Source organism: Panthera onca, chromosome B4, assembly GCF_046562875.1.
Source record: "Panthera onca isolate mPanOnc1 chromosome B4, mPanOnc1 haplotype 2, whole genome shotgun sequence".
Taxonomy (NCBI): Eukaryota; Metazoa; Chordata; class Mammalia; order Carnivora; family Felidae; genus Panthera; species Panthera onca.
Genome location: NC_138345.1, coordinates 118829337 through 118839441, shown reverse-complemented (window position 1 = coordinate 118839441; position 10105 = coordinate 118829337).

The following is a 10105-nucleotide window of genomic DNA, read 5'->3' as shown; positions in this document are numbered from 1 at the left end:
GGACGTTTAACCGACTGAGCCATCCAAGTGCCCTGGAGTTTTTTTTAATTAAAAAAAAATTTTTTTTTAAGTTTATTTATTTCAAGAGAGAGAGTGAGAGTGAGAGTGCAGGTGGGGGAGGGGCAGAGAGAGAGAGAGAGAGAGAGAGAGAGAGAGAGGGAGAGACAGAGAATCCCTAGCAGGTTGCACTGTTAGTGCAGAGCTTGACTCAGGGCTTGATCTATGAATTTTGAGATCATGACCTGAGCCAAAATCAAGAGTCAGTTGCCTGACTGAGCCACCTAGGCTCCCCAGAAAGGAGATTTTATCAGGAAATAAGTTGTTCCAAAGTTAGACCTCCTCTCAGTCTGATGGGTCAGATTTATATGCCTACCACATGCCCACCCCTAAATCAATTACAGCAAAGGGAAAGGGAAACTATTGGGGTTCATAGCTGGGGTTGGGGGAAGAACCCACCACTTTGGGGGCATATGTATTCCTTTTGCCTTCACAAGCTGGGGGCTCCGTGAGTAAGAAATAAGGGGAAATTGGCTGTCAGTAGGCAACCAATATTGTTTGCCAGGTTCCTGATAGAAGCACACGACATGTAAACCCTGAAGACTGTTTATTAGGTGACAACCAGTAGGCAAAATCAGATTAAAAGTATTTTGATTACAATTTATATATAATGTCATTTAAGGTGCAGTGATGAATCCATCAGTAGAACAGAGGTGGAGGATCAGGATAATATTTTATAAGAATGAAATATCTGGCCAGAATGAGCAAAAGTTTTAGAGCTTGGCTTTAGGAATAAAACTAAGACAGTGGGATAAGAAGTTGATCAAACTCACAGCTAGAACCAGATACATCACATTCATATTAATAGGAAAAAAGCCAAGAGAGAAAATACTTTCAAATGGAAAGAAACCATGTTTGAAGTTTTTTGGGATTTCTACTCAAGAAAGAAATGGCTCTCAGCTGGTGAAAGAGTCAGTGGCCTGCTTTGCATAGCTGAGGAGGTTTAGTCCTGCTGCTTTCAATGAATTATTAGAGAACCCATCCACTTAGAAAAAGCTGTATGCATTAAAAATAAATGGTTAATAATAAAATCGAATGCAGCTTGCGAAAAACAAAACAGACTGTAGAATAGTTCCTTGTGAAATATTTGTTGAATTCTGAAGGGTTTGTGCCAGTTGGATTCTTAGTCCTATGTAGCCGAACTTACTAGCTAGTTTAAGCAGAAACGTTCTTTGTTAAGGTCTGATAGCTCAGAGAAACTCTGAGAGGGTGTGTCAGGCGTGGTGGCCTCACGACAGGAAACAAATGACGTGGTGGCTACACTGAAGACTCCAGGACAGTGTCAGCCACTGAAGACCCTGTTAGAGTGCTCTCTCCTGCTCTCTACAGTAGACACCTCCATTGGAACATGTCACTGCTGCCTCCAGATGTTGGCTACTCCACCTGCACCTTTCCCAGAAGCATGGACTCAGTACACAGCCTGTTTCTTCCTATTGTTGTGCAAGTTGACTTTTCCTATGGATGTGTCTGATTAGTAGAGCCTGTGTCACACATCAGCACCCTAGCTGCAAGAGAGACTGAGAAAGCGTGTCTCTGATTTCTGTCTTTGAGAGTAGGACTCATCATGTGGGAAATTCTCCAACAGGAAGAATGTACAATAGATGCAGGGTCACCATGAAGAGGGCATATGCCAAACGGAAAGAGGACAAAAGTGGCTAACAGCATGGATTTTAGAGTCAGATGGGCCTTAGTTCAAGACCAGCTCCACAGCTTCCCTGAGTCACTTGGGTCAGCTACTCAGCCTGTTTCCTCCTCTGTAAATTACAGATTCTAAGAGTGGAGATACTGTAGAGGTGCTATTAATATGGAACATGGTAAAGCATAAGCATTTAACCTAGTGCGTGGTATATGGTGAACATTCTCTAATTAGAAGTTCGTATTATTATCTTTGATGTTGTTGGTATTATTATAGCTGACGTAAGGACAATCAAAGCTGAGGATATAAAATTGAACCTTTATAGAAACCATTTGATAGTTTATGTCCCAGGAGTTATTTTGGTGATAAATGCAGATACCTCTTTGTGGGTAAAAAACAAAAAATAGAAGAGGGGTTAGTACCAATATCCTGATAAATGATAAATTTCTGAAGATGGTCATGCCCACCATCTTCCTATATATTCTCCCCACTTTATTTGTCCATCATTACATCACAGAATGGCAGCAATAAGTCAACATATGCCCTTATAAAAATCAAAGCAGAAAAAGAACAACTCCAGTGCATGTTGGCATTGATAATGTTATTTTTGGGGTTCAATGGCAAGAAATTATAAATGAAAATAATTTCCTTTCAGTTTTTTAATATTTTTCTTATATCAAATTCTTATATCACACTTCTAAACTTTATACTATAATTTATAAGATTAAAATTTTTGATCCATGTAATCCACATGTAGAAAATCAAGATTTAAAATATGTCAAATAATGCCAGGATAAAATTTCAATTACTACAATATAATAGCACTCAATTAAATACTAGTATGTGTTACCAATGGGATATTTAGGGAGTTTATTTATTTATTTATTTATTTATTATTTTTTAATAGACTATTTATTTTAAAGAAACAATTTTTAAAGAAAAAAATTTATTTAAAAAATTTTTAAAAATGTTTATTGATTTATTTTGAGAGGTGGGGAGGGGCAGAAAGAAAATCCCAAGTAGGCTCTAGGTAGTCAGCACAGAGCCCAACATGGGGCTCGATCTCACGAACCATGAGATCATGACCTGAGCTGAAATCAAGAGTCATATGCTCAACCAGCTGAGCTACTCAGGCACCCTAGACTTTTTAATTAATTAATTAATTAATTTACATCCAAGTTAGTTAGCAATAATGACTTCAGGAGTAGATTCCAATGATTCATCCCCTAGGTATAACACCCAGTGCTTATCCCAACAAGTGTCTTCTTTAATGCCCCTTACCCATTTGGCTCATTCCCATCCCACAACCCTTCCAGTAACCCTCAATTTGTTCTCTGTATTTAAGAGTCTCTTATTAGACTTTACTTTTTAAAGCAGTTTTTGGTTCATAGCATAATTGAGTGGAAAGTACAGATAATGCATAAATCTCTTGCCTTCTGCTGTCCTCCCTCCTTCCTCATATGCAGTCTCCCGCACTATCAACATCCAACACCAGAGTGGTACATTTTTTTACAACTGATTAACCCACATGGACACGTCATTATCATCCAAAGTCCATAGTTTACATTAGGGTTCACTCTTGGTGTTGTTGGTGTGTATCCACCATTATAGCACCATATAAAATACTTTTGCTGTAGGGAGTATATTTAGAAGAGTGGAGTTACAACCCACCTGAGTCTCTAATTTTATCAGGCTAATTAAGTCATTGGTGGAAGAGTAGATGCTGCTTTAATTCAGAGGCAGCCCCTGGTTTAGGTTAATTTAGGTTGGTGGATGGTAACTTGCCAAATCCTGAGCCATTGCAGGTCAGAAGACTCCTCGGTGCCTGGCCTGGAGCAATTGGTTTGCTCTGGGCTAAAAGTTTGGATCTTGGTCTAGATAACAAATCTGGTTCAGGCTCACTTAGTCCCTGAGGGAAGGGAGATGGGGGTGCTGTTGTTCTTGGCAGTCTTATGGCAGTTGTTCAGCCAGAACATGTTCTTGCTGCCAGGCTGACGTGCCTGTCCAACATCACCTATGAGGGAGTGCTTGGCATTCCTGGACAACCAAACATAGGGAGAAAAATGAAAAGATTCCCTTGGAGGTGCCAATATCCTTGAAAATAAATCAGAGTGCCAATCTCCTAGAAAATAAATTTCCAGAGAGCTCTGGAAAGGAGAGTGTGTGTGTGTGTGTGTGTGTGTGTGTGTGTGTGTGTGTGTGTGTGTATTTGTGGTTTTGATTTTGGTGTTTTAAACCAACTGTAACACTTGGAAAGCTTAAATAAAGGGAGAGTCAGAGGAAGCCTACAGACTGCTGAAATCAGTACAATATTAGAATTTAAGCCAAAGAAGTCATCTAGATGTGAAACCTTTTAGAGGGGAAACACAGGTGATGTATTTTTCTTAAATAGACCTGTTGATTCAGTATTTTTTTGTTTTTCTAAGAACTTAAGACCTGTCTGCCAACACAAAATTTAAATAGCATTTTGATTTCCAAAGGCTTATGTTCATTGATTGTTTTTTTAAGTTTCAATAATGAGGGTAGAAACATTTTCATTCTATAAAAATCAATTGCAAGAAACTCTATTAAAATAATTTCCTTGCAGTTTTTAATATTTTTCTTATATCAAATTCCTGAAAATGTGAAAACACAATCCAATTTTTATTGTCTCAATAATAAAGGAATAGTATTCTGAATAAGTCTACTGAATTTATACAGAGTTCTAAAGTTTTGATATTATAAGATGAAATGGTATAGCATTAAAACAATTCAATATTTTTTAATACTCATGCACTTCTTAAGCATGCAGTATTATGGAAACATAAAGTTGAATGAGACAACTGTCTTATGTCAGTGTTTACACTGTAGGCCCCAAGGGGAAATTTCATTGAGATTCCTTGTACTTTGTTAACTGCAAAAGAGCCCCTCTGTTTTCCAGAAGGACAGGGAGTGTCTCCTTTCCTCTGTGGGATAGCTTTAACCCTATTTTTTGAGGTTTATAAAACATGACTCTGAGAGATAAGGGTAACATGGCTTGTGTCAAGTTTGAAAATGGAAATTATTTTCTTTTGGCAGACTACTTTCAACTCCTCCAGATGTCCACTAACTCCAGTGTCTCATCATGAGAACAGAATAAACAAATACAACATTTTTTTTTTCTCTACAAGGTCATTGTGGCCTATTCTCACAATGGATTATTGGCAGAAAGTCTTGTGTGAAGAATTATGAATAATGTAACCTATGTGAACGCAGTGATCAGACTTTAAGAGGGAGGTAAAGAACTTCATTAGGTTTAACATTACTGGAATTAAAAAGAGGTTGTAAATCAAGTGCATTATTTCAAAGAATTTAGAACTGCTTATTGGAATTCAGTGCATTGAACAATGCTTAGATGTCAGCTCTCAGCTGGCTAGGTGAATCATTTATCTTTCATCAGTAGGTCTGGAAGGGAAGGTACCTGAACATAATGAGTAAGGAATATGTCTCTAAACCAAGACCATCAAAACACAGCACACAGCCACTATTACACAAGAAGAGAATTCTATACCGGTCATCTGTATATCACTGTGTTCAAACTCTAAACTCTGAAAAGAGAAAGAGAAAAACAGCTTGGTAATTGTGACTCTTGGACTGTCTACTATTTCCTAACTGAATGAAGTTCATGCCATCTTTAAGGATTTTAGCAACATGTTGCTGACTTAAGTGGATTTATTTTGGCAATCAGATCTTGAAGCTCTGATTAGCTTCCTGATTGGTAAGCCTGGCCAGGAAAAAATGCTTCAGGGTATCGAGTGTTTGGGGCTCCCCATTAACTTTACTTTATGACTTGATTTTCTCACTGGTAAAATCGAGATAATAAAGAGGCTGTAGAAAAATTAAGTGAGATAATGTAGGAAAAGCACTGTGAAAGAGATTGCTATGTGCTGCCTGAATTATTTCCTCTTCTTTCTGGGCACATACCTGGACCATATTTTCCCGTCTCTTCTGTAGTGAAATGTGGTCATATGTTGAGTTTTGCCCAATGGAATAAGGGCAGAGGTGATGACCATCACTTGCAGGCCTATTCCGTAAAAATCTCCCAGAGACCATTTTCAATACTAGTTTTGTCTTCTGCATGGCTTGTATGGAGACATCCTCCCAGATTGACTTTGGGTACTATATGTTGAAGATGGTGAAGTCACAAGAAGGAACCCAGTCCCTAGATCACTGGTAGGGGGTAACTGCCCCACCAGTTACACTTGCGTTGATCTGTGATGTGCGTGAGAAATAACCTTTATTATAATACGACTCTGAGATCTTAGGATTTATCTGTTATTGCAGCTACTGTTTAGGTTAAATGATTGCAGTGTCTACCTGCTTGCCTGATAGTAAGCAATAAAAATCCAGGTGAAAAAATGAAAACAGAGCCTTACTTTTTGTGCTTTGCATCATATCATACTCTTAACCTGTGTAAGGTTGACTCTAGGCTTTAATCTTAGCTGCTACATTTTGATCATGAAGCTCATTCTAGCTCTGGTAAATTCATTGAATGTGTATTCCTGGTACATAAGTAGGTTAGATTTATGGACCTGAATTTAGAAATATCGATATGAGAGTCATCATCCTTTGATGATATATGAAGGCCTAATTGTGGGTAGTATCATCCAGGGAGACTGAGCAAGAACAGAAGGAACCCCGAGGAATCCTGAGGAGCTACAATATTTATGGGAACAAAAGTAAAAAGGGAAGAAAAAAACCAGGTGAGTGTGACATCATGAAAGCCCCGAGAAGAGAGGTGGATTTTTCTTGGGAGGTAGGGGAGGTGAGCCCAGGTATAAAGGGCTGAACTAACTGTACTCTCCAGTTCATGGCACACTGTGAACAGTTCATTGGTCTGAGTAAGACCTTGCTCTATTTATTCCTTTTGTCCCCATCACCACAGGGGAACCATTCTAATTTTTTTGAAAAAATGTATATTGATACTTTGTGTATATATTTTTAGTTTATGTAAATAATGTGTTAGAGATCTCTTTTCATTTCTTACTTTTCTCAGTGAACATTAGGTTTCATAATCCACCCATGTCTGCTGTGATATATATGTATATGTATATATATATATAGCCAATAGTTCTTAATTGCTGTAAACACTCCATGATGTGTATTGTTAGAGGGAGAGCTTTTTTTTTTTAAAGTTTATTTATTTATGAGAGAGAGAGAGAGAGAGAGAGAGAGAGAGAGAGAGAGAGAATGCTTGTGCATGTGCACAAGTGGGAGAGGGGCAGAGAGACTGAGGATCTGAAGCAGGCTCTGTGCTGAAAGCAGAGAGCCCCATGTGGGGCTTGAACTCACAAACTGTGAGATCATGACCTGAGGGGAAGTTGGATGCACAACAGACTGAGCCACCCAGGTCCCCAGGAGGGAGAGCTTTTTTTTTTTTTAATACGAAATTTATTGTCAAATTGGTTTCCATATAGCACCAAGTGCTCCTCCCAACAGGTTCCCTCCTCAGTGCCCATCACCCACCCTCCCCTCCCTCCCACTCCCATCAACCCTCAGTTTATTCTCCGTTTTTAAGAGTCTCTTATGGTTTGGTTCTCTCCCTCTCTAACTTTTTTTTCCCTTCCCCTCCCCCATGGTCTTCTGTTAAGTTTCTCAGGATCCACAAAAGTGTGAAAATATATGGTATCTGTCTTTCTCTGTATGACTTATTTCACTTAGCATAATACTCTCCAGTTCCATCCACATTGCTACAAAAGGCCATATTTCATTCTTTCTCATTGCTAAGTAGTATTCCATTGTGTATATAAACCACACTTTCTTTATCCATTCATCAGTTGATGGACATTTAGGCACTTTCCATAATTTGGCTATTGTTGAAAGTGCTGCTATAAACATTGGGGTACAAGTGCCCCTATGCATCAAGCACTCCTGTATCCCTTGGGTAAATTCCTAGCAGTGCTATTGCTGGGTCATAGGGTAGATCTATTTTTAATTTTTTGAGGAACCTCCAGACTGTTTTCCAGAGTGGCTGCACCAGTTTGCATTCCCACCAACAGTGCAAGAGGGTTCCCATTTCTCCACATCCTCTCCAATATCTATGGTCTCCTGATTTGTTCATTTTAGCCACTCTGACTGGTGTGAGGTGGTATCTCAGTGTGGTTTTGATTTGTATTTGAGGGAGAGCTTTTTAAGAAGGCAAGAATATTTGACAGATGTGTCAGAGATAGCCAATAAGAAAGTTAAAAATTGGGGGATTTAGCAGCATGGAGACTTTGTTGGGGGCAGTTTCACTGGGCTGGTGGGGGCAGAAGCCAGAGCAGTGGGTAGATTGAGAAGTGTTTGAGAGGAGAGCAAATAGAGACAGTGAGATAGACAACCTTGAGGGAAGGGAAGGAGCAAGGGGGTGCAGGATCAATTTTTAAGCTTTTCTTGTCCAAATAATCCATGTTGATTGTAGAAAAATTAGAAAATTCAGATGAGCAAGAAGAAAAATAAGCAAATGGGAAGTGTATTGGTTTCTTAGGGCTACCATAACAAATTACCACAAACTAGGTGTCTTCAAACAACAGAGATTTATTCATGTAGTTCTGGAGGCTAGAAGCCTGAAATCAAGGTGTTGGTGGGGCCACACTTTCTCTGAAGGCTCTAGAGGAGGATCCTTTCTTGCTTCTTCCTAGCTTCCAGTGGTTGCTGGCAATCTTTGACATTCCTTGAGTATCCCTCCAATTTTTGCCTGTGTCTCACATGATATTCTCCCTGTGTGTATCCTCTGGGCCTCTGTTTTCTCTTATAAGTATACTAGTTATTGGGGTGCCTGGGTGGCGCAGTCGGTTAAGCGTCCGACTTCAGCCAGGTCATGATCTCGCGGTCCGTGAGTTCGAGCCCCGCGTCAGGCTCTGGGCTGATGGCTCGGAGCCTGGAGCCTGTTTCCGATTCTGTGTCTCCCTCTCTCTCTGCCCCTCCCCCGTTCATGCTCTGTCTCTCTCTCTGTCCCAAAAAAATAAATAAAAAACGTTGAAAAAAAAAATTTAAAAGTATACTAGTTATTAGATTAGGGCTCCCTCTGATCCAGTATGACCTCGTCTTAATTTAACTAATTACATCTGCAAAGACCCTGTTTCCAAATAAGGTCACATTCTGAGGTTCTAGGTAGAGGTTCTAGGTAGACATGAATTTGCGGGGGCGGGGGGGCACTATTCAATCTGTATGGGAGGGTCTTTTCTTTTTAAATATATATTAAAGTTTATTTATTTATTTTGGAGGTGGGGGGAAGGCACGAGGAGAGGAGGGACAGAGAGAGAGAGGGAGAGAGAGAGTCCCAAGCAGGCTCCATGATGTCAGCACTGAGCCTGACTCAGGGCTCAGACTCATGAACCATGAGATCATGGCCTGAGCCAAAATCAAGAGTCAGATGCTTAACCCATTGAGCCACCCAAGCACCCCTAGGAGGATTATCTTTTCTATTTTTCTCCCTCCCTTTTCCCCCTCCTCTCTTTTCTTTCCTTTGGAGGGGAGCAATTTGAGCATGTTTATAGATTAAATGGAAGAGTCAGGAGAAAAGAAGAAGTTGGAAATAAGGGGGAAATCACAGATACTATTTGGATCAAGGTCCCAGCAGAAAATGGAAAGATGAGCTGGAGGGCACTGGTGAAGGGAATGGAACCAGGGCTGGATGGATAAAAGGCCTGCCTGGGTTCTGAGAGCCTTGCCCAGTCTCTGCACAGCCTGATGCAGCATCACTCTCCTCAAGTGGTCACTAGGTACAACCTTTCATGAGGCCAACTTTATCAAAGGCTGTGATGCAGGGAAAGTGGAACACACCCAGAGAGGGATCAAATGCAGGTCTGTGGGAGAGAGTTCACTAGAAGGACACACGCATTCTACCTTGCTTCCAGCTTGCTGGGATTTCAGGAAAACAAATGACTTTGTTTATTTTCCTATAGTGCTGAAATTCTTTTTTTTTTTTTTTTTTTTACTCTTCAAACTCCCTTCCCAAAACTGGACAAACCCAAGATACTCCTAAATTCTCTATAGTTCAGTAGAAGGTAGTAGCCTCTGTTAGTTCCCAGCAATTAAATTTGGAAGTAAATTCAGCTAGTAAATTTTTATTTGCTTTAAATAAAGCATACTAGATGTGGCAACTTTAAATATAGCCCAAATTACAAGGCATTTTTTTGCTGTTAAGCTTTAGAGTTATTATACGCATTTCAGCTATTCTATGAGTTTCTGTCAACTCTGGGGTTCTAAGTCCACCCTTTTAAAACCAGTGGGTTTTTACCTACTGAGGAGCAGGGCTGAGAGACTGTGAAAAAGTTCTTTCTTTAGTAGAAGACCATCTTTATGGTTCTGCCCAGAACTTAGCATGTGGTGATTGCTAGTTAGCCCTCATGTTCATACTTTTTAGAGTTTAAGTATCAGAAAACTGAACTCAAACTGTAACCTCTTAGAGTT